Here is a 24,264-nt window from a genome sequence, read left to right on the forward strand (position 1 = left end):
AGACTGACCACTCTGATGTGCATGTGTGATTGGTTTGCCGTGGGTGTGTTTCGTCCTGACATCTCAAAACAACAGCTTTCACTGAAACCAAGAGGGTTTCACAAGACCTTCAAGGTTTCTCAGTGAGTACCATAAAAGAGAGGACATTTCATTTTGAAGTGTGCTCTGAGTAGACCAGTGACACCGGTTTATAGAAATAATTTATTCATTAACTCTGTTCTATGTTTTGCTTTTTCTTTGGCATTTTTGTAATATGTTTGTGCACTGATTTCAAAAGTATGATCAGCTTAAAAAGAGATCATAAGAAGATAAGAATACTGTATACACTTACATTGAAAGTACTTTGGGTCACTTCTTATCAAAGTTCATATGTTCAAAGTAGTTCATCCGGTTAACTTTTTTTGTTGCATTTGTGTGACAATTAAGAATGTTGAATGATATGTATGTGGTGTATCTGCAATGTTAATGACCTAGAAATTGCACACATTTGGTCAACAAAGTAACACTTTTAGACAAATGTGTGCAATTTGTTTTCCCCACATTTTCGAAAGTTTCCAGCTAGCTTAATGGTATGCATGTGGCATGCTTTTGGCCAAATACCCCAAGGATAAATGGTTACAGAATACTTTAGGCAGCCGATTTCTTATCTTGCTGAAATCAGCTAAGTGTGTTTAGTGTTATGCAAGTTAGTCATCATCCTGCCCATACACTGCTGGGCCAATGACAATTCATGCTTTCGTTAACATTTTTACAGGGGCTGAGCCTGAGTGGTGCAACTGGAGAAGGCTTGTGGGCTGCCTCTTATCTTTCCGGCAAGTGTACGTGCAACAGCGGGCTAATCTACTTGTGGGAACAGAGTGTGGAATAAACCTGCAAATACACAAACAGTATTTTAACATATGGAGACAGAAGTTCATCTTCATACTACACGCTGACACACTACATTGTGTGTGTCGTGTGGCACACAAATATATCAGTAAGCACAAACTGTTTTAACCAAGAAATTGTTTCTATTTTGGGTGGGAAAATTGCTCTTGACCGGTGTTCCAAATTGATTTTGTCCGACCTTGGAAGTTCAGCTCCGGCTGTAAGGGAATTCCACCATTTATCTAACATTCATATTCAGGTTCGACATCAGCGGTAACTGAACAGGTTCACAGTCAGTAACGAAAACTGTGAGTGTTAGTCTTAACTAATTGATACAGTGATTGCAAAAAATAAGATCACCAAAAATATTAACTTGTCAAATGTGTGTGTGTGTGTGTGTGTGTGTGTGTGTGTGTGTGTGTGTGTGTGTCAGGGGTGAGGAGGGGGGCGGGTCTGAATCAAGGTTTTAATGATTGAACAATCCCGAGTAAGTCAAACACATGCAGACACATGCAAACTACTTATTACACTGTGTGATGTCTCGGCTTTGCCCATTCCCATAAACAGCATTGAAAGGCTTTTGTGGCCTTGGTGTCAAGACGTCTTCATGGGTTTATGTGGAGGGATGCCAGTGATTTTTGCAATAACATCTGTTTGCTAACATCTCGCCAAGGCGCGAGAGCACGACCTAATTCCACAGGGAGAGTGAGGTGGAAAGATGTTTGGACTCAGCAAATGTTAATGAAAATAAAATTGGCTGAGAAATTGGAAAGAGGAAAGAAAAACGGTGATTGAAATGTATTGTTGAATAAGGAGTTTTGTTATTGCAGTTCTCTTATTGCTGTACATCTACCTACTTACAACTGTCGACGACATACTACTTCTCCTTCCTCAGGCTTCCTTGCTAGAAGAAAAATTGGCGAGTCATGATGCACACAAAGTTGCATCTACAGCAGGGGTGCCCAAACTTTTTGGATCGAAGATCTACTTTTCGATCAACTAACCTCACGGGATCTACCCTTACCGGCGCGCGCACGCACACACACACACACACACACACAAATTTAAGATTTACCTGCTTTATTTTATTTTTTAAATATTTTTTTGGGTGAAAATGAGACTGATTAGTGTGCAGTGTATATTAACACAAAAATATATTACTATCATGTACAAAGACACACAAATGGTTGTTTGTTTTTTTTTCTTCTCGACACTCCTTGGATCTACTTGAGACCTGTCTTAGATCTACCGGTAGATCAGGATCTACCTAATGGGCACCCCTGATCTACAGTATATATGGTAGTTCCAAAAAGCATAAATAATATCACTACATGTCAAAGCTGTAGTTTCTACTTTCAACACGTTTTTTTTTCTTATGTCACGCTATAGATGTTATTTTGCTGTTAGGTTATTATTTTGGAGGTTTTTTTGGCATGAGTGTTAAACAAAAAAAAAAATTCTTCTGAAAAGGCTCCGATTAGAGTAGTAACAGCAAATCTGTTTTAAGGTGTAGTGTTAAAATGACTTAGTGAGTGAGTCTATTGTGAGTCTATTGCCTCTTATTGATTCCGCTTTGCTGTGTCAAACTTGGCAGCACAAGCTCACTACCCTGGAAACTTGAAGAGAATGCCATTTTTCACTTTTAGTATGTATGAAATCTGCACTAAGGAACCGTTACTATGACCTTCTTTTATCAGTAGGGCTGTGAGATTTAGTCTCCACGTGCTCACATTCATTCACACACATGCACTCCAAGGCACTGATGCAGCATTTATTTTGATTGTGTGCAGCACGCAGCACCCCACATGATAAGACAATTTAATGCTCTTTCCACAGAATTCCTCTCTTTAGATTGAAAGTTGGAACTGGATGACTTAGCAAAGCCCCACAACTTTCCACACTGCCCCCTCCTAAAAATCAAATAAATACTGTCGATAAAACTTGGTCTGTCTGCGCTGAGATAAAAGGGCCAAATGGAGGCCCTCGTGGGAGACAACTACCAAATAAGGAGTTGAAGCAAAGTGTAAAACATTGCATTCATTATTCATGTCTTTCTAACTGATAATCACTAACATCTGTGTTATGTACAGTTGAAAAGCACGTCCTCCTAAAGCATTTATTTATTTATTTTGCTGTCGACGGGAAAACTTTGCCGTCAGTGTAACCAAACTTACGTATTTTCCTTTTGTCATTCTTTTTGAGACTTTTACCACAGATGCTCAGTTGCGCTTTCTGGTATGTGTGATATCTGCAGCTGCACATGACGGCACTTCAGAAAATGGAATGCGGCCCTAAGCATAGAATCACAGTCTTGCCTTTCCCCAACCACTTCATCCAACTATTCCTGGGATCCATTCCCAAGCCAGACAGCGACTCTGGGCTCTCTTTTTGTAAGGTCTTTTTCGTGAAGTATGTTGGGAGGCGTGTCGGGAATATGCACAGAGATGGGTTAGCTTCGATGTCGGCAATTTCACAGATAAGTGCAAACGGACGCATTTAAAAAAGAGCTGCTTGATTCAGTGCCAATGAAAGCAGCTCCTCTCATACTCATTTTACAAATCGTGCATGAGAGACACGCGCAAACATATTGGTATGGGGGTGTCAGGCATGAGGTCGAACAACTCAAAGTATGTTTATAAAAAACTGTCAGCAGACCTCCACAGCAGGGTGAATGAAAATGTAGCCAGGAACGTCACAGATTTGCACTGTGAAGTGGGCACTTGAGGACCAACCATCCAAGAATCTCAGGAATTTCAAAACTAACATACAGCCTAAAATCAAACCAAAAATCTCTCAAAGTTAATGCTGATGGCACAAACAGGGTATTTTGTAGGGTATTCGTAGCAATGAGAAAATGAAGCTTCAAGGTGTTTCATGAACCAGTTGTATTTTTTTTGACTCCTTGGTTTAGAAAGGGGTTTAAGAAATGGCAAGTCAGTGTGCTTCCAGCCCTATGATGAACAGAGAGTGCCATCTAGAGGAGTCAAAATATAACTGGCTCATGAAGCATCTTGAATCTTCATTTCCCATCATTACATATTGGTTAATAAATCGAAATATTTCTCTCTTCAAGTGTTGCTGGGTTTTTTTGGTTTAGCAGATTGATGTCGGCTATTTTGTATATCAGTGGTTTCTTTCTTCAGGACACTCCAATTAGTTGTAGTGGCTATGGGCAATTTTTGTGCGATGGCTCCAGTTGGTTGGCTTGTCGAGCTTCATAATTTCTTGCAATTCACCTATCTACAGGTTTCTGCTTTTCATATATTGTATAGCTCTAACCCTCAAACCCAAATCTGAAACTAAGGTTTGAGATACGTGAGCTATGTTTGAGTCATTGTTTCTACAGTAGGACACTACTCCAAAAACCCAGTTATATGTTCCAATATTAATACTCACATGAATGAAGGATGGATTAAAAAACAAAATACTATTTTTTCAGTTAAGTATCAGATACAGATTTAAATGCCATTAAAGATAAGTTGAGAGGTTGATCATTGGTCAGATTTATATATGGATAGCAAAATCCAAATACTTTCATTTTACAGAAATAAAAAGGATTTGCCTTGCTGTTCAAATGTTTTGGAGGGGTCTGTAAACAACCCACTGTGATTTATGAAGGGATAAAAGCCTGCATGGTGTTGTTTGTAATATGTTCCTTTGTAGAGGTGTACCAAACTGCTGGAAAAGCAGTGATTTAAGCGCTTATGGTAGTTTTATTCTGCCCCTTTTTGAGTTCTCCTGAGCTACACGTCCTTATCATTATATTAGTTATTTTCTTTCTTTGAAATCATAGTGGTGATAGCATCTGGAGGGCAAAGCTGTTGCTGCCAGGAGCTGCATAATCAGAGCACATGCAGGGTTACAACAAGGGTACATTTGGGGCTTGTGGGACAGGAGGAAAAATACATTATTTAGTGGCAAATGATGACTCTTGACCTTAAATTTCAACATAAATTTTCTGTGACAATTGAAGGAAAATATATATATTATAATAGTAATTAAAGGAAAACAAGGAAAATGTTGATAGAAAATACAATAAACTCTCTCCATTGTCACATTCAACAGGCCATACAAACAGAGCTATTGATGAAAACTAGAGGAGGGACAGCAAGCAAACATGTTATGTAACCGATTGGAATCCCACCGTATGTTTTACTTCAAAGGAAGGTTTATCTGCATACTGCTGATATTGCTAACGCAGTACATGATAATCCTTCTCAAACCGCTAGTGTAGTAAATCACATGTCTGATTTTAGTCGGCATGAGATAACTTCCCACTCTGTGTTGTTATCTCAATCACTCTGCAAACGATTGGTGGTCGCCAGTTAGTCCAGGTTGATGTCTAACTTTCTCCCAGAGTTAGCTCCCCAAGTCAGACGGGAAAAACTACTGCAACTCTGGAAAGGATAGGCGGTGCAGAAAATCGATAATCATTCCATCCAGTTTCTGATCCGCTTATCCTCACAAGGGTCGCGGGCGTGTTGGAGCCTATCCCAGCTGTCTTCGGGCAGTAGGCGAGGTACATGGTTGCCAGCCAAACACATGGCACACACAGACGAACAACCACCTGCGCTCACAATCACACCTCGGGAATTTAAAGTGTTCCATTAACCTTGCCATGCATGTTTTTAGAATGTGGGAGGACACTGCAGTACATACAGAAAACCCACGAAGGCACAGGGAAAACATGCAAATTCCACACAGTAAGGCCGGAGCCGCAATCGAAACCTGCATGTCTGTCAACCTGTGAGGCCAACGCGCTAACCAGTTGACCACCGGGCCGCCTAAAATTGATAATTGGGTTTCAAAATGTGCTTGTGGTAAGGATCTCGGATCCAGCCAACCTCACTTCACGCTGATAATTTTACACTTAAATAGTATTCATATCCAAATTACAACCGTAATAATTAAGAAGGAAACAAAGATATAAAAATCAACCATTGAGACTCACCTCCTTCCGAGTGACTTCTCCCATTGTTTAGTCATACTGCAATTAATTTACAATTCAAGGGTGAAGAATGAATGGTGGGAATAAGCAATCAGTGAATTGATGTGTCGCTCTTTCCTCCAGAGGAAAACCTTTGAACACTGTGACTTCATAGGCACAACGGTTCTGAAAATGTCATTAACTCATTGGTTGCTGTTTTTTTTTGTTTTGTTTTGTTTTTGTGCACGTCCTTTGTTTTCTTTTAATGAAATTAATTTGCATTAAAATGGGATGCTGTTGCAACTGCATGGAAACGAACACTTCAAAGACTTCGACTTCTTTCAAGATTTGGCAAGCAGCTTTTTACACGTCTGATTATGACAACTGAGCATAACATGTAATAGAAAACAAAAGCAAGTAATTTAACTGATTGTTAATTACATTTTTTTATCGAGTTGGCCAGTAGTGGGGTGTCTTTGATTTGGTGTTCGAACCAAAATCTTCATTTACCAAAATACATGAAATTCACGTTTAATTATTTTTCTGGGGATTAACGATAACAGGAACCATAGTTCTCACTGCCTTTTTTGTTTGGAATTCCATCCTGATTGGTAGTTGTCACAAAAAGATGAAGCTTGGTTTACTCTAATTTCATGATGAGCACCGCTGATGTGCTCTGAGGCGGAAGAACCGTGCGATTGATGATCAGGAACATTATGACCAATACCACCCCACATAGTTGTGTTGCGCGGCCAGGGGCGTGCTATTAAAAATAATATTAAGATGACAATGATAACTCGTTCAGTGTATTGATTTCTCCAATGATTCCAAGTGATTGTCCCATGCTGTTGTCATATGTATGATGGCATGCACCACACACAGCGATGGAGCTCAGAATGTGTCTGCCTCGTTTATCTCCACCAAAATCACATTACACCACATGTGCAACACTTGAGACCTGGTTTTAGGTAGTCTAAAACATGTCTACGTTTGATCACAAAATCGCCAGATGTGCCGTGAACATGCAAGCGACTACCGGAACGTCAATCACGAATACACTAAACTTGACTTAAGTGTCAGAGACACCGCAAGAAAGTTAAGTTGGAAACACGACGGTGAGCAGAGGGGCACCCCACAGGGCTGTGTGCTCAGCCCTCTACTGCACACCCTCTTCTCTAATGACCCATACCTGTCAATTTTTCGGAGCGCCAACCTGTATAAACTACCAAAAAAATCCTTATAAAGAGCAAAAAATCCTTATAACATACGAAAGCATTGTATATGTCAAAATAACGGCAGAAAAAAACCCACGAAATTTTCAATATTTATTGTAGATATCCATAATACATTCATTCATTCATCTTCCGAGCCGCTTGATCCTCACTAGGGTCGCGGGGGGTGCTGGAGCCTATCCCAGCTGTCTTCGGGCAGTAGGCGGGGGACACCTTGACTCGGTTGCCAGCCAATCGCAGGGCACACAGAAACGAACAACCATTCGCACTCAGACGAGCAATCGTCTGCGCTCACACTCACACCTAGGGACAATTCAGAGTGTTCAATCAGCCTGCCACGCATGTTTTTGGAATGTGGGAGGAAACCGGAGCACCCCGAGAAAACCCACGCAGGCCCGGGGAGAACATGCAAACTCCACACAGGGAGGCCGGAGCTGGAATCGAACGCGGTACCTCTGCACTGTGAAGCCGACGTGCTAACCACTGGGCTACCGGGCCGCCCATCCATAATACAATGTCAGGTTAATGTCTAATCATCATTCTACTTAGTGGCATTACTGTGTTCAGAGTTGTATTCCTGCGTTACTTTTTCACCAACTCCAAATGCTGACCCATCGGCTCGAAGTTACAGCATCAATTCATATTACTTTGGAAATGAAAGCATTCGAGTAGACTAGCACCATTCTGGGCAAAAGCAAACGGAACTACCTGTTAGGGGGAAAAAAAAGGAAATTTTCAGAATCCGTATGATTTGTGCGATACGGCCATATACGTAAGATTCACCACAACATCCGTATGAACTATGGCTAAACCGTATGAGTTGACAGGTATGAATGACCTCATCTCCGCCCAGGATGACATCGCTATTACGTTTGCTGATGATACAACAGTCTTTGGCCTGCCCACTAGGGGGCCTACAGGAATCTGGTGGCTCAGCTGATGCCCTGGTACCACAAAAACAATCTTTCTATTTGCTGAAAAGGCAAAAACAATAATTATCGACCTGAAACGGAGCAAAGCTTGAACCACTCTTCATCAGAAGCACTCAGGTGCAGAATGTGAAACCCCAATGTGAGGAATGAAAACTCAAACTCCATGGTACCTGCCTTAATGATGATCTAGAATAAAAGAAAGCTGAAAAAAAATCAGTATATCCCCCAAACTACTCTGTAATTTCTACAGATGCACAGTAAAGAGCTTCCTGACTAATTCAATCCCAGTATTGTATGGCAACTGCATCATACATAGAAGGCTTTCTTGAGCAGGTTATGAAAACCGCACTGCATATCTACCCAGAACATTATCAGGGACCAACTTGCCCTTTATACACTTCTTGCATAACTCTTATGCTTCAGAAGTGTTGCAGAAAAAAATAAATAAAACCAAAACCCTTCTATCTACAGATTATCAGACTCTTGGACAAAGGAACAACTATCTTGAACTATGAAGCACACAGTCCTGCCCTTGTGCAATCCTGCTCGTACTTGAATGTCAACATTATACATATATAATTGGAGTCCAGAGAGGAAATTGGAATGAACGAGAAAGAGAGATCTGACTTAACACGCTAGGATTTTATTTGGTAAAAAGAATGTGTGGCAGCAGAATGACATTCATGTCGATGTAGATTCATCTTGGTTGTTTTCAACTTGGATTTCAGACTGCAGGTATCAGAAAGGCAAGTTTGTAAACAGCCAGATGGCCCACTCGAGAGATTTCCATAAGTAATACCAGCAGAAGAGCAAAGGACACATTTTTGGTTGGGCTGGATGTTTGTGGTCTTCTCCCAAATGGCTACAGCAAGCGACTTTGGCGGCTTGATCTCATCTGAATGTTCATGCGTGAAACAATCCATGTTATTGTGAAATAGCCCATCTGGGGTTTCAGGTTACGTTGGGTTATGTTCAATCACAAAAAGGACTTGCCTCGGCTTTGGGAAAGATGATAGTTCTTAAGCATCCACTTTGACTGTATCTTCAATGATGTTGGTCATCACGATTACAATAATGACCACATGGTTACTTACGGTTAGGAGACTTTTGGGGATGAGGTTGTTAAGACACGGTTTTCACTCACAGTTGGAAATGTGAAACTTGTGGTTGGAAACAGGAAACGAAAAGAAGTCTTGCTACTATATGGGAGTCATCTACTTTCTGCCTTTGCTTTGGTCATAATATTAACGTGAGAGCGGCGGTGACATAAATCGGGCACTGCATGTTCATTGGCAGATTCACTTTTCCCGTTTCCTTTTTGTCTTTGTTTGCCCTCTTTTTATTTACAAAATTTTCTTATTTTCTAAGCTACACCCACCAAAATGCCTCACTGTCTTGTATCCTCTGCAGTATACTATCTGCTTCCTTTTAGTATTCTCCCAGCGGTGCTGATGTTTAGACATAGCTGTCGACCTCAGGTCTGCTTACAGGCAAGATCACAGCAAGTCATCATCAGATAATCAGATTTCTTGGATACACATGGCGAGTAGATACATTTGTCGAGAGACAGCTTCACAAAGGATGTGGCCTCAATTATATTATTCAAGGAAGGATGTGAGTTCGCAGTTCAGGGGCAATGAATAATTAAAAACACGCAAGTTTCCATTAACTTTTTTTTTTTTGCTTATATTCCCTCATAGTATGACTGTTTTGCTGAAGAACCGTGTTCCTTCAAACTGACAAGTTGCTCAACAGGCCATGGACTCTCATTTATGCTGTATTGCACGCACACAATAAAATATCACTAAAATGGATACCAGGTGCTTCCTCGCTGTCCGATGTTATATCCTTTATTGTAATACTGCAACAAATTCAGTTTAGTAGAGTGTCAGTCTCTCCAAACACTGAATTCTTTGGTTATACACATACAGTGGTTGTAGAGTCTACACACCCCTGATCAAAGGGCGGGTTTTTGTGATATTAAAAAATATTCGCCCATGAAAAATTACTCCCATTTTGTTCCCACCGCTTTGCTTCTTTTTTTTCACAGAATAAAGATGATCTCAGAACTAGCACGCTACAACTGAATATTGCCTTGAACGGCTTTCCAGGTAATACGTTTGACCTTCTTTAGTGTATACTGTAGGTTTGGTCTATCAACTAATAACTTTTAAAGGAGTGGATATCCTTCGAGCATGTATGCGCTAAAGGAGGGGTGTCAAATTCAAGGCCCGGTATGTCGCATCATTTTCTTGTGCCTTACGAAAGCAAAACATGTTGAAGTTTTTCTGATTTTTGCGAAAATGTCAAATTGTCCTCTGAATAGAGTAAATAACTTTGAAATATTGCAAAATCCTTTTGGAGGGGGGCACCAACCCAATTTCAATAATAACTTGAATAATAGGTCAACAAACTATTACCTTACACTTCTAATTTTAAAAAAAATCATCATTAATTTATTTCTTTTGTCCTTGACAAAAATGATTTTAACCCCCCTGATCTACAGATGTGACAAAACGGTTAGGTAGATAATTGACTGACTGGTGTTGAAGAAGCATTTAAATGGTTTTGACTGTAATTGATGCACCCGACCATCCTTGGGTAGGACATTTTTATATAGCGAAGATAAATGCTCACAAAACACATCTGCAAGTTCTTGGAGGAAAATACTTTAGAACTCCAAGATGAATTATACTCAAGAATGTGTTTGGTCATGAGAAGAAAAGCACATCACCCTCTCCACCTGCTCTTAGTTAAAACCTGAATCTAAAATGTAAATCTTTTACCATGAGACAATTCTAAAACCAAAAACCTAAGTTAACATTTTTAGACACAGCACTTGTTACATTCTGCACATAAAATTAGTTGTTTAAAAGGAAATGTAAAAGCATTAGCTACATACCTGTCAACTCATACGGTTTAGCCATAGTTCATACGGATTTTGTGGTGAATCTTACGTATATGGCCGTATCGCACAAATCATACGGATTCTGAAAATTTCCGTTTTTTTTTTTCACCAACTCCAAATGATTTGGAGTTGGTGAAAAAAGGTAACGCAGGAATACAACTCTAAACACAGTAATGCCACTAAGTAGAATGGTGATTAGATATTAACCAGACATTGTATTATGGAGATCTACAATAAATATCATTGAAAATTTTGTGGGGGGTTTTCTGCTGTTATTTTGACATATAAAATGCTTTGGTATGTTATAAGGATTTGTTGCTCTTTATAATGATTTTTTCGGTAGTTTAAACAGGTTGGCGCTCCGAAAAGTTGACAGGTATGTTGCTATAATGATCACATTTGTTAAGCTCCCTGCACTTTGTCCATGCCTGGCAATGGGCTCCAAGCTGAAATATGATAAAATGTTGTTAGCTTGCGAACCAAAAGTTTTCCCTCCTGGTACGGCGAAAGAGAGATGGACTGCAAAGAAATACTTTTCCAGAGAGCAGCGTCTCATTCAGACTTATCATCACTTTGTTAGCCACTTCATGAAGAGATTTGAGTGGTATGGGAAGAGAATCCTGTTGTTTGCCTTTACATATGGACTGAGTAGAACCTTTGAAAAAAATGAACAACACACTCTTTGTTGCAGGTCTTTGTAATTTCTACACAAATTCCTCAAGCTGACTCTTTAACAAGGGTCACCAGCATGAACCACGGTATGAGTATGAGTAGCCCGCGGGCTTGTTCTAAAAATAGCTCACCAGTGATCGTCCATTGTGGTTTCCCAAGAGTGTTGTCCAAGCGATCATTTGAAAATGTCAAGACTTTATATAAATATTGTATATTGTTATTTACCCTACTTCATTTCCTACCTTGGTAAATCATTGTTGACTAATATATATATATATATATATATGTATATGTATATATATATATGTATGTATATATATATATATATAATGTGTGTGTGTATGGCGGACCGGTGGGCCAGTGGTCAGCACGTCGATTTTTGTGGCCTCCCTGTGTGGAGTTTGTGTGGGTTTCCTCCCACATTCTAAAAACATGGATGGCAGGCTGATTGAACACTCTAAATAGTCCCTCGTTGTGAGTGTGAGGGTGGATGGTTGTTTGTCTATGTGTCCCCTGCAATTGGCTGGCAACCGGTTCAGGGTGTCCCCCGCCTACTGCCCGAAGACGGCTGGGATAGGCTCCAGCACCATCTGCGACCCTTGTGAGGATAAGGCGGTTCGGGAAATGAATCTATCTATCTATCTATCTATCTATCTATCTATCTATCTATCTATCTATCTATCTATCTATCTATCTATCTATCTATCTATCTATCTATCTATCTATCTATCTATCTATCTATCTATCTATACCATATATAGTGTGTATCAAAGTGGTAGCCCTTTGCTTTAATCAATAATCAAGTTGCTCTCGGTTTTAAAAAGGTTAATGACAATGACTCCTGGAGTTAAACAAATCGTTAGTTGAGGTACGGTTAGTGAGAGAAAAAAAAAGCTAGACATTCAACAGACACACATTCTGGAGAGTTTGCACCTTGTCAGCTTTCTCCAGGAGGCTAACCACATCAGATATGAGCCCGATGTTCTTCTCGTCAGAGATGAACAAAAGAAAAGAGCCAGTCATTTTGTAATCTTGTGTCATGTGCCCTATACTTCCTCCACAAGGTTTTCATTTCCATCTGTAGAAGTACAACAGGTTCCAGCTAAATAAATATCTAATCCACATGCACCTTCCCTTCGGTAGGAAGGAGAAATGATCTGCCATACTTGATTTGTGGGCCGTTCCATTTTAGGTAATGAACAGGAAAGCTCTCTAAATGAAGGGAGAACTCCATCAAATTGTTCGTGTGCATGATTAAACTTGGAAAATAGTTAAAAGGGCTCCTTTAACCTTTAAAGTCATATTCTATTATCTTTATCTGACTGTGAGCAGTCACAGTCTCTCTCTCTCTCTCTCTCTCTCTCTCTCTCTCTCTCTCTCTCTCTCTCTCTCTCTCTCTCTCTCTCTCTCACATACATTCAAGCTGTTCAAAGTGTCAGGCAGAATCCTCATACCTCCAAATTCCTCACTTTTCAGGGGACCCCAAAAACACTTGTACAACCATTAACATCGCATCATCAAATAGAGCATGGAGACAAGGATACTTTAAAATAAATAAATAATAAATAAATAAATTGAAAATAATAATAATTAATGATACATTGATTTCTATAATGGTTCAAAGGGTTCAATGCACATTGTTGTTATAATTATGAATTAAATACATTGACTGAATCTGTCGACATGCAAATCGGTCAAATACAAAAATATCATGTTGCACCACCTGCTCCACAACTTAGACCTGTTTTTAGTTGGTCTTAAGATTTGTCTGCCTTCTGCTACTGAATTGTCAGGTGCATCAGGGGCGTGTAAATGAATACAGGCCACCCAGTTGAGGCGCTCAGTGTGGCGCAACACGGTCTGCCAAATTCCCACACACGCAAAAGGATGTTTGCACTTGATGGAAAATCAAGATGTGCCATTTTTTTATGCCTAAGTGTGCAAGTGCTGTCTGCAAAAATAGAACCCCCAAAGTCTATGTTATTGTATTTACCTGGTGTAATATTAAAGGTTATTGCTATATTGGTATTTCATGGATGCTTTGGGAAAACCCATCCATCCATTTTCTGTCTTTGTTAGAGTCATAGATGACCTGTAGCGTTTACATGCTGACTTTGGGCGAGAGACGGGGTACACTCTGGACGGGTCAGCAGCCAATTGCAAGAAAAAGATCATAAAGACATCGAGCCTGTTCCAGCCACTGACAGTGGAGAAAACACAGTGGGACAATCCTTCAATATTAACCCACTGATCGTGCAGTAAGTCTATTTTTACTACGTATAATCCCCGTATAATCTGTCAGTCACTCCTTGCTTCTTATACATTGAGGTTTCCCAGGTGAGATTAGCACACAGATAAATGACATTGATGAATACAAAGACCCAGAAGGACTGACTGAGAGGATTTAACAGTATCCTGTATGGAATTTTATTTAAAAAATACAGGACTACAGATTGATGAGTATCGAGGAAACAAGATACTTGGTCTGGTCCCAGTGTGACTCTTTGAGCTGAGTATGTATATGTTTCTCACACCTTTCTGTTGATATTATATCATTTGAAGACACATAAAGAGTTACAACGTTACAACTATTGTAGGTAACAAAATATTACAGCAAGGCGCAATGTACAGTTCCAAAAATTGTTATAGCACAATAAATCATCTGTGTAAAGTGACACTTCCATCATTCCTTCCTTTAATTTAATCAAAACTACCCGTGGCCCTAAAGCATTTATGAGCGTTCTCAAATCCCATGTCAGCTCAACTCCTTTTTGATTCCTTTTTCTCAGAGATTTTTCGCGGATGTTGTTACACAGCTGCCTGACATGCAAACATTTACCCCCAGCGTCACGCTTCTGCTCCCAATCACAGTGAAAGACAAGCTTGTGTCAAGCTTGGCAAATTTTGAGAGCAGCCAAGGATAAAAAGACCTGAAGTGGAACAGTGTGGTAATAATAAAATGTTGAAACATATAGAGCAGAGACTCTAACGTGGAAGAGCTCAACATTTCTTTATTTTTGCCTGGTTTAGGTGAATACCATATGGAAAAGGTATAAAATCCCCTCAGCAACGTTATACTTTGGTGAAGAATGGGAGAGGAGACCACAGACACAATCAGTGTCGCCCCTGATGACTGTAGTGAATTTCACAATGAATGTATTTTAGGGATTTATCCAGATTTAGAAGCTTCTTTAGGAGACTGAACAAGGCCCAGAGCAAATAAAGATTTTAGAATTAGTTATACGTAAATCTCTTCTGGTCTTCCTAGGTTAAGCTCCCCTCAGATAATAAAGTCAAACAACAAATAAAATGTAGCGGGATAGCATTACGCTCATAAAAGGGTGGTTGACTCAACTCTATGGAAATACCATCAAACTGGTTGAATAAACATCATGATATGTTTGATTTTATTTAATGGGGCTGGGATAGCACGGCCATGACCTTCACTTGTGGACTTTAGTGTCTGGGCTTTTTTTTTTTTTTTTAAGAAATTGGTGGTTAAAATATATAGATTATCGGTACATATTTTACTGCAGTTCTCAGATGTTATGATGAATACTCACTTTCAGACAATACGCAATCTTGGGTGTTTTTGGGTTTTTTTTCTGTGCCTGACACTCGTTACCTAACTTTTCCTTTATTTTGTTTCGCTGTGCTAATCAAGCAGCAGAGGTGGGCATTCTGTCACTAGTGACGGAAACCCACTGTTATATTGATAAAGTAATGGATCTTGTTTGTTGTGACCCTCAATATCTAAAAAAGATGAAAATATATAATATTTAGTAAAATATAAACTATAAAATAAAGGCACTCGGTTTGACTCCATATTATTCATGTTTTGTACAGTATGTAACATTGTTTAGAAAAATAACAATTACATCGAGGGATAACCCTGGCTGAGAAGAACTGGATGTGCTCTATTTGTTAGTTTTATATGATTCCACCATGCGTTGAATTTGAAGACAATGAGGGAAACTGCGTTAATTGTCTGGGAAAAATCAAGCCCACAATGACACAAATGTCAATTTCTAACTGCTCCCATCTTCAAAAACGCCCCAAGAAAGAAAACTCACACAATTTCACAGCAGTTTGTGCAAGACTTGGATCGGCAAGAAAATAGGGCCATTAGTGTTAGTCATGCAAAAAGGTCCAACCACATTGCACAATAAACTGTGGTAATGTATTTCAGTTTGTCTATGTCCTCATTTTATTCCCGAAACTGTTGTAGAACACTTGGCACTACAGAGAGTCATAATAATCCTTCTGTGAGGATAATTTCGCTCAGTGAAATTAGCAGCCTTATGTGACGTGTTAATTGACCACTTGTTAAGGGTCACTGTGCAGGCATTCGAATCCTTGCAAACTTTCAGAATAATGCACGTTGGAAACAAATGAGAGGATAAAAGGGCTTCTGCCTCATGACCAGGAGGAAGCCATTGAAGATGAGGTCACCCTTGCCAAAGCTCCAAATTAAACAAAGGACAACAGCTGAGCAATGCGCCATTAACTCCCTCTCATCCAGACCCCAATGCGTCTGTTGCACATGAGGACACACGTGGTCACATGATAGTCGGTTAACTTCATATCGAGTGATGACATGCTGTTTGATTTAAAGTCTTGTTAAATGACAAGCAAGTGAGTTGGTGATCACAGGACAGTTTTCATCGCTCACTAATATTACAAATGAACGGTCTACTTTGAACTCACGGGTCTCAGTTCAATCATTTTAGAGAACAATAACAAATTGACTCCAAATACAGTCGGTGCCATATAAAAACCACTGACTCCAAATCACCCCAAAAAAAGAAAACTGAACAAAAATAACAAAAATGTAACAGGGTGATTGACTTATGTTCTTCTTGGACACATAGGGGAAGGATCAAAATGGAGAAATAATGGAGGTCTGCGTCTTGTCATGGTTTTGTTTAAAATAACACATTGCAAGTGCAACAAAAATCCCAGGCTTCCACAAAAATGAGATTCCGTGTGAATTTGAGGCTGCTATCCATGTAAAACACTGCAGAATAAAATACTGCTGCCCTACACTTGACCATTGCAACAAAACTATGCGTGACCATTACAGATGGGATTCCAAAACATGACCGCAAACTCACATATTGAAGCATTTTATCGTCACCCTCATACTTGTGGTAGTACAATATGAAGGTTAAAGTATTTGGACACATTTCTGAATCCATCCATTTTGTAATCCACTTATCCTCACGAGGGTCGCAGGCGAACATCCTGAACCGGTTACCAGCCAATCGCAGGGTACTCATAGACGAACAACCATTCGGTATCACAGTCACACCAAGGGACAATTTCGAGTGTTCAATCAGCCTGCCATACAAGATTTTGGAATGTGGGAGGAAACCGGACTACCCGGAGAAAATCCAAGCAGGCATTGGGAGAACATGCAAATTCCACACAGGAAGGCCGGAGCCGGAATTGAACCCAGCTAACCAGTCGAACACCGTGCCGCCCATTTCTTAATCAATTAATTAAAATATCAGATGGGGAACCAATGTTCCCTCTAAACTGCACGCAAGTGCAAGTATATACAGCATTCTCAACAATTTTACAGTAATTAGAACTAGAATTATGCCACATTTAATGCAGTTCACCTTTTCAACCATTTTTAGAGAAACAAAAATGTCGTTCACTTCATATATTTTTTAATTGTGAAATAGCAATAAATTGAATCCATAGTTCATTAACAAATTATGCTTACAGAATTTTCGTTATTTCTGTACAAGTCAAGTGAATTCACGACATCAAATGTGACATCCAATCCTTCATCCTTTACCAGTTCTTACAAATTTAGGTTACCGGTAATTGGGTCTGTATTGCAAATCTCTATTGAATAATATCCTTATTATGCCAGTTAGCTGGTTAGATTTTTTGGAACATACCTATATCGGCTAATTTTTTATGATCTCAGGTTCTGGACACATGTGACCCTGGTTAAGCCACTGTGTGAATGTCTGATATTACTCGCCGTGGTCCAAGGAAGGCTCAGCGAGTTTTTGCGAAAGGACCCCGGGCTGCTTATGAGAAATGTGTAACCAAGGACTCCCCTCTGTGAGTCCTTTGCCCTGACCACTAACTCTGCTGGTGTTTGACTCCTCCAAGGCTGTATTATTATTAAATTAAAGACCAAGATTTATACCCCAATGCCATGAAACGCCTTTACTCAGATTTCAAATCGTTTATCCCATCAAAGGGTCAGTGATTGTAAGGTTTGATTGATAGAGCCAGGCTCGCGGCTCCAGGCTTGTATATAGTTAAATCCTGTAGCCTTACAAGACCACTGCTCCAACAGCTTTAATTCTGCACTGCCTTAGAAAGTCTAGACCTATCGACACTGCAGCGTATGGTAAACAGGTCCCCTGACAACAATGAACAGGGATAACAGAAGAGATAGAAGCATGGATCAGTTTGCAGACTGTAAATGTTATTTTGCTGAAAGCAGTACTGTAAATCACTTATAGGCCACCACTTCATGGGTGCTCACACGACTGCTTTTGCTGCACAATTGGGAATAAAGTATTACAGTTAGACCTCGTGACCATGACTATAGCTTTGCTTATAATTTACAAAATTGCGATATGCCATTTACCCTTTACCATTCAAGTTAAGTTCAATCGTAATTAGGAGGTGGGTTCCAAATGTGTGTATAGAAGAGCCCATTAGATTGATTTTGAACCCACAAGGAGGTTAACAAATTCAGTCCGCTTATGTTTTGGCACAGAAAGACTGTTACATTAAAGTGATGTCTTAATTACAATTTCATAGCTCCATGAGGCCATCTGATGCTGAAACATACTAAATTGTCGTGGGTTGAGTTCAAATATAATATAGGTACTGTATTTGGTTGTTTTTTTTTTGGGGGGGGGGGGGCTTTCTAGGGTACTTCTATATTCCAAAGCTGGCTTCTTTTGGTTTCTTTGAAATCAACAAGGGAAAAAAAAGAGAGAGAGCTCTTTTTTTGTATCGGTTTTAGAGTATCCGGACTTGTTGCAATTTGAAACTTGAACAGGGGTGAAAATTCATCGGAGCAAAAACCCGTATAGATTGATGGCATTACATGTTTTTGTTTTTTTAGTTCATGTCAGATGTAGTGATGAAAATCATCAAAGAGCCATGCCAACATGTGCATGTCAAGGAAATGAAAGATCTGCCTCGGGCTCCATCCGTTGCCCTTTTTACAAAATGCTGACCACTTGATGGCTCATTATTTTGAGAAAAAGAGGAACTAAAATCCTCAGTGAAAGGTGCAGGCGCAATTAGAAGATCGAAATGGGAGCTGTCTGAATTCAAAACACATGATCTCAAGGAATTTAAGTTAAAGCCGCAAAAATACACACACACACACACTCACACACAAACGATCTGAGTTGTACTTGGCGGCTCGGGTCTAAGCCATGTTGACGAGCTGTAAAGTGCACATTGAGTTATAGCGGGCCTCCCTGATGCACTCGGTGGCCCCTGCACCTGGATTCCACGTTGTGACAAAAGTGGTGGAAATGGAACTGTTTGTATTTTCACAAATGCGTCGGAGGAGTCGATTAATCTTCATCCTCTACGGATATCCACTATCACAACAGCACCTCATCACAAGATTAAAGCAATGGTCTAATTTGTCCCAATCCACAGTGGGGAAAAAGAAGCAGGCCACTAATGCTGCCTTAGAAGGAAATTGCAGATAATATGAATGTGGAAAACTCCCATTTGAAATACAGAGGCATTTTTTTAGGTTTACCACAGCAACTCAGTGAATGAAATGGTCTCACGAGATTTGGGTTTTGCAAAACACTTGTGGCAATGATATTAGATTTTTTTTTCCGTCCACTTCGAGTGATTGAATTTGAAATATGGAGCATTCACACTATTTCCAGCAATAAAAGGAAACGAGGAGGGGAGCACCGCACAATATTAGAGCAGTAATGAAACTAGTAAATAAAGGTCTATCATAGTAATCATAGTAAAAAAAAAAAAAAAGACGTGCAATTGATGCAATTGTAACCATTTTTCATCGTTAGACATCAAGTACTGGTAGATCTATTGATTAATATGCGTTGGTCAGCTAATCACAGTCACGTCTCCACCTGCTTTGTGTGAGCGTGAAAAGAGGAAACAGCTGCGGTGACGGCATTGGGCTGAGCAGACACGTGGCAACATCTGAAGTCCTCTTCCTAACATACAGGTTGATAATAACCAGGCTTTTGGTCAGAGAGCCATTGTTCAGTTTGACAGCGTAAAAAGATGCATGGTGAGGATAAAGCTGTCACAAGATAAGGTCTGCATCGTCTCTGACTCGGCAATGCAACGTGACCTACACCTACAGATAGTTTTCCCGTGACGTGAAGCACCTCTGGACATGGGCGGCGGCCGCCATGTTTTAAGCCGATGCTCTGTTTTGTTCTAATGCGTGTTGAGTGTTTGAATTGGTACCTCTGATAGCCATTGTCAGAGAACGGCGGACATACTCTGAGGAGTTTGGCTGCGACAATGCAGCTGAGGGGGACAAAAAAAAATAAATAACGGTCTCATTTTACATTGCATCTCATTTGGTGTGATGAGTAACTCTGAAATTCAGATTCTCATATCGGCCCTTTAACTGAGAGAATATATTGTACATGACACCGTTCCTGTTTGTCAGCTTTGTCAGAGTACAAAGTGGATCTGTATGTATGAGTAGGATGGAACAGATTTGCTGTACAAGAGGAAAGTTTGATATTTTCCCTCTGTTGCCGTTTGTCTTGAGATTTTTGGAAATGCTGTTCGACAGATCAAAGTTTGAGTGGGGACTGACACATAGCAAGGGAGAACTGTGCAAACTGCATAGCCAATGTCATTTGATACTTTGGGAAATGGTAGCCCATGTGTCAGAGCGGACTGTTGATGCTGAGGAATTTATTTTGTCTTCTTTTTGTATGAGTCTGGATGATTTTAACGATATTCTCTTTGCCCCCCCCCACCCCCCATGGAGTGGGGAGACTCCTGCCTTGTCTATTTGAGTTTAAGATCATCGCCTATGTATGATTACCTAGCATATCAATTTTTTTTAATGTTTTTTATTTCTCGATTCAATTTAGATTGGAATCAAAACATTAAACCTGCCTCAGAATCATAAATCCATAACATCTTGCACCAGCTAATCACTGTTTTAAATAGTGGTATGGGTCGACACTTCTTGCTGACCGGATACTTATGATTCGAGCAAAATTGTTTCACCTTGCAAAACAGTTTAAACCAACACTCACTCAACAGAAGGTCACCCAAAAAAAAAAAGTTTATTATGTGACCGGCAGGGTGAAGTTTCCTTTTAAGATGTCACCTTCCCAAAAATGTATGTAGATTTGTATTTGTATTGTTATTTTGGAGAGTTGATGCAATAACAAAACAAAGATCATTGGTTTATGAAAGTTTTTCTTTTGGACTGTGCAGCGACCTATTTATTCAGTGCACATCAGAATCATGTGACGACTGACTCTGGAAGTGAATTTTCACATCGGCGTCATCCAAAGTTGTCTGCCAGTGGCTGAGTGAATAGCGATAAAAGCTTTCATTCTTCCCTCCCCAATGTGTCATTCTGAAAGGAAACTCAAGGTTTACTGGCCTACAGTGTCATTAGCCCTCAAAAATGTTGGAGTAAACTATGAGAAACAGATGAAAACAAAGCCCATTGAATTTCTCACCACATGTGATTACATCAAACATTTCATCACATATGCACTACAATAACATACAGAAACGTATAGAAAATATATTAGCATCTTATTTCCCATGTCCTTCATGGTCCAGGCTTTTCTCTTCAGACTGTTCAGAAAGCCAAATATTTTCATGATACTTTTTAATCCAGCTATGGAAGTTTCTGTCTGTTCTTTTTATTGTTAAATGTATTCATCTCACACAGAACCAAATCACACATGGATATGGCAAGCCAGGCAGAGATTTCAGAGCGAAGGGGCATTTGCTCCAGAGTCTACAGTATGTTTAAACACCGGGGTCGTTTGAAGGCAGATGTAGTTCCTGGCTGCATCCTTTCAACAAACTGCCTCCTGGTAATTGGCTATTACTCCAGGACTTAGAAATGCCGTCCAAAGGGCAACTACATTTGTCTGGAAACAATCAGGGACTTAGCAGGCTGGCAGGCAACCTTGTCACTGGAACACACCTCTGCTACTGATTTGCTACTTAAAATAAAATTTGCTCAATTATAATTGTAATGACTGAACACATTCTGAAGATTTATAGAATATTTTTTTTACGTGACTACTTTCGGTTAAGTTGCTCTTAAACTATAATAGACTTCAGAGTTCAGTATAGTATTTAGTCAGTGCCATCTTAAACATAGAACAGGGAATAGTCAATACAAGGCAGGCCACACTTATGGGTAACTCTATATGAACTATGATTAGATTATACTGTTTTATTTTCTCCTTTATTTTACTCTAGTGCAAGGTCTGTCAATCACAAAGCGTAGATGAGAGCACTTTAATCCAATGATTGCAGTTAAAATTTGTACCACGGGGAAAGGTAAAACATAATTTTGCATGATCTCGCGATGCCTCCCTAGTATTATTCAACCATTTCTAGTTGTGATCTTAATACTGCTTTTATTCTGGAGCACAAAGGGACCTTCCCCAAACTGTGCGTACAAATTATTCCAAATGCCGTGTTAAAATGGAGATTTAAGATGTGGACGTGGAATGCTTATTCAAGTTGGTGACCGATAATTAAGAGTTTTCCCAACCTAGTCGTATTCTCTGTTTCTCATCCTTTCACCGTTGCCTTTTGGGAAAAAAATCTTTCACTGACAACTTGCTTGGCAAGGTGCTGCTATGCCCTGGGAAGCCATGTTAGGCGATCTTTCACACGTGACGCCATAATGATAGAAGAGCACGCAAGGTATGCCGCATGACCTTTCTTCATCTTTGACCAGACCCAAACATCGCGGTGGGAAAATAATAATAAAAAGTGACACGTCTACCGCAACTGGATCCAGATGGAGTGTTTCATGACAGTTTTATTTTGCGCGGGGGTCAAAGTAGTTGGGACAAATTTCACTCTTCAATTGACTGCAACATTGAGTGTAAAATGTTAATTATTTATCTGCTGCTGTCCTGAATTTCTTTGTTTGTTTGTGCTCGAGGTTAGACGTGTGTTGCATTTGGGTGGTGATAGAGACAAAAAAAAGGCAAACTTGGAAAAAGCAAGCGAAAAAGCAGCTTGCAGGAGTCCTAAAGCAAGCTCAACCAAGTCTTTTTGGGGTGGACCCCAACCTCTTACCCATTGGAATTTGCTGACTCATTTTTCAGACAAGAGGATACTGAAGAACGGAGCTGACTTTGAGTCCTGCCCGGACTTCTTTTCCCCAGGTTAAACTCCAACAGTCTACAAAAGCCCCCCTCCCCTTTTTTTTCCTTTCACACGATCTGACATCCTGCAGCAAGATTTTAATAGCGCCTGGTTCTGTTTAAATGTTTCTTATTTCCCTGTGTACATTAGGATGTTTAGTTATGAAAAATTTCCAACACTTGCACTTCCCTTGCATCACACACACACAAACAAAAATACACTAAGACAGCTTGTCTTGTCTGTGTGCTTACCCTCAAAGAGAACCCCACAGGGTGTCGAAAATCCCATGTCATTTCCTCAAGTGAGTCACGCCTAGTGTGAAGAGATTTCAGCAAGAAGATGGATTGTGGACTGCATTGAAAACACACACACACACACACACGTGTCGGTGAGCCTGATTAGATCACAGTTGGGGGTGGAGGTTGGCGGTGCAACTCCAAAAACAAGCATGCCCAAGCTGTGGGATTTCTGTGTTGCGCTTTGATCTGACGTCAGGAAGTTTTGCAAGACTGCCTGTGAAGGAAACCCGGAGACAAGGCAAGAGGAATGACCTGGGCCGCATCAGGTCGCAGGGGCCACGGATGGCCGTGTCATACAAAGCTGTTTTCTCATATGTAGTACATAAGAAGAGGTAGAGAGTTAAAAGATCATTTAAGAGTGACAATTGATAAAAATCGGGAAACATTCGAACTTTTTAAGTTCCGAGCAAATGCTGTTTTAAAATCTAGCCTGCAAAGCTGTAGCTATTTTCATCTTCAAACAATCGATATTCCACGGTTAAAATCTCATTCCTCACCATCAACCTGGACTTTGACACGGAGAAAATCCATGAAGTGAAGCTTTTTTTTTTTTTTTATGAGCGCTTTCTTTTTATTGTGAGGATCCAATTGTAGCACTTGCTCACATATGTACCATAACAACCCATCCTACACGACGGTGCTCACAAAAGATCCCCTTGTGTCCTTTTCTCTTCTGGCACGGTCTGTCGAAAGGACGACACTGACTTTTCCGCCAAAGGAAAAGGTGTGCTTGAGTAAAGAGAAGGTAAGGTGCCTGAAGAGGTTGATAGTATTCTGGCACTGAGCCAGCAAAAACACTCAACCGTGAGCCGTGGACCCTGAATACCATGATGTCACCGGACAAATGTGTTTTACAGCCCAGGAGGCCCAAAGACTACAAGTCGTATTTTCAGACACATGCACAGTAAGGTTTCGGATGAATAGACCGACGGCAATTTTACAAAAGTACAATTTATATGATTCTCTTGACAGTCATTCCAGCAACATTGCAGCAACAAAAACACCTCATAAATGTATGACTTCTTTCTTCTGCTTTTACTTTAATTATAATCGATTATATATA

General features: G+C 40.0%; 2 protein-coding genes and 1 long non-coding RNA gene across 4 annotated transcripts in view; 2 read left to right on the top strand and 1 right to left on the bottom strand.

The window, feature by feature from the left end:
- Positions 1-24,264, top strand: part of LOC127606362 (profilin-2-like) — a 437,001-nt gene that overhangs the window by 194,610 nt on the left and 218,127 nt on the right. The gene's annotated exons all lie outside the window — the stretch shown is intronic.
- LOC127606306 (arf-GAP with coiled-coil, ANK repeat and PH domain-containing protein 2-like) overlaps positions 1-24,264 on the top strand; it is a 395,843-nt gene that overhangs the window by 69,576 nt on the left and 302,003 nt on the right. The window lies entirely within an intron of this gene.
- LOC127606375 (uncharacterized) overlaps positions 10,854-24,264 on the bottom strand; it is a 34,263-nt gene continuing 20,852 nt past the window's right edge. For both annotated transcript variants that reach the window (XR_007963774.1, XR_007963773.1), the window contains exon 2: positions 10,854-10,978. This is a non-coding gene — a long non-coding RNA (uncharacterized LOC127606375). The remainder of the gene's footprint in view (positions 10,979-24,264) is intronic.

This window comes from Hippocampus zosterae, chromosome 8, assembly GCF_025434085.1.
Source record: "Hippocampus zosterae strain Florida chromosome 8, ASM2543408v3, whole genome shotgun sequence".
NCBI lineage: Eukaryota > Metazoa > Chordata > Actinopteri > Syngnathiformes > Syngnathidae > Hippocampus > Hippocampus zosterae.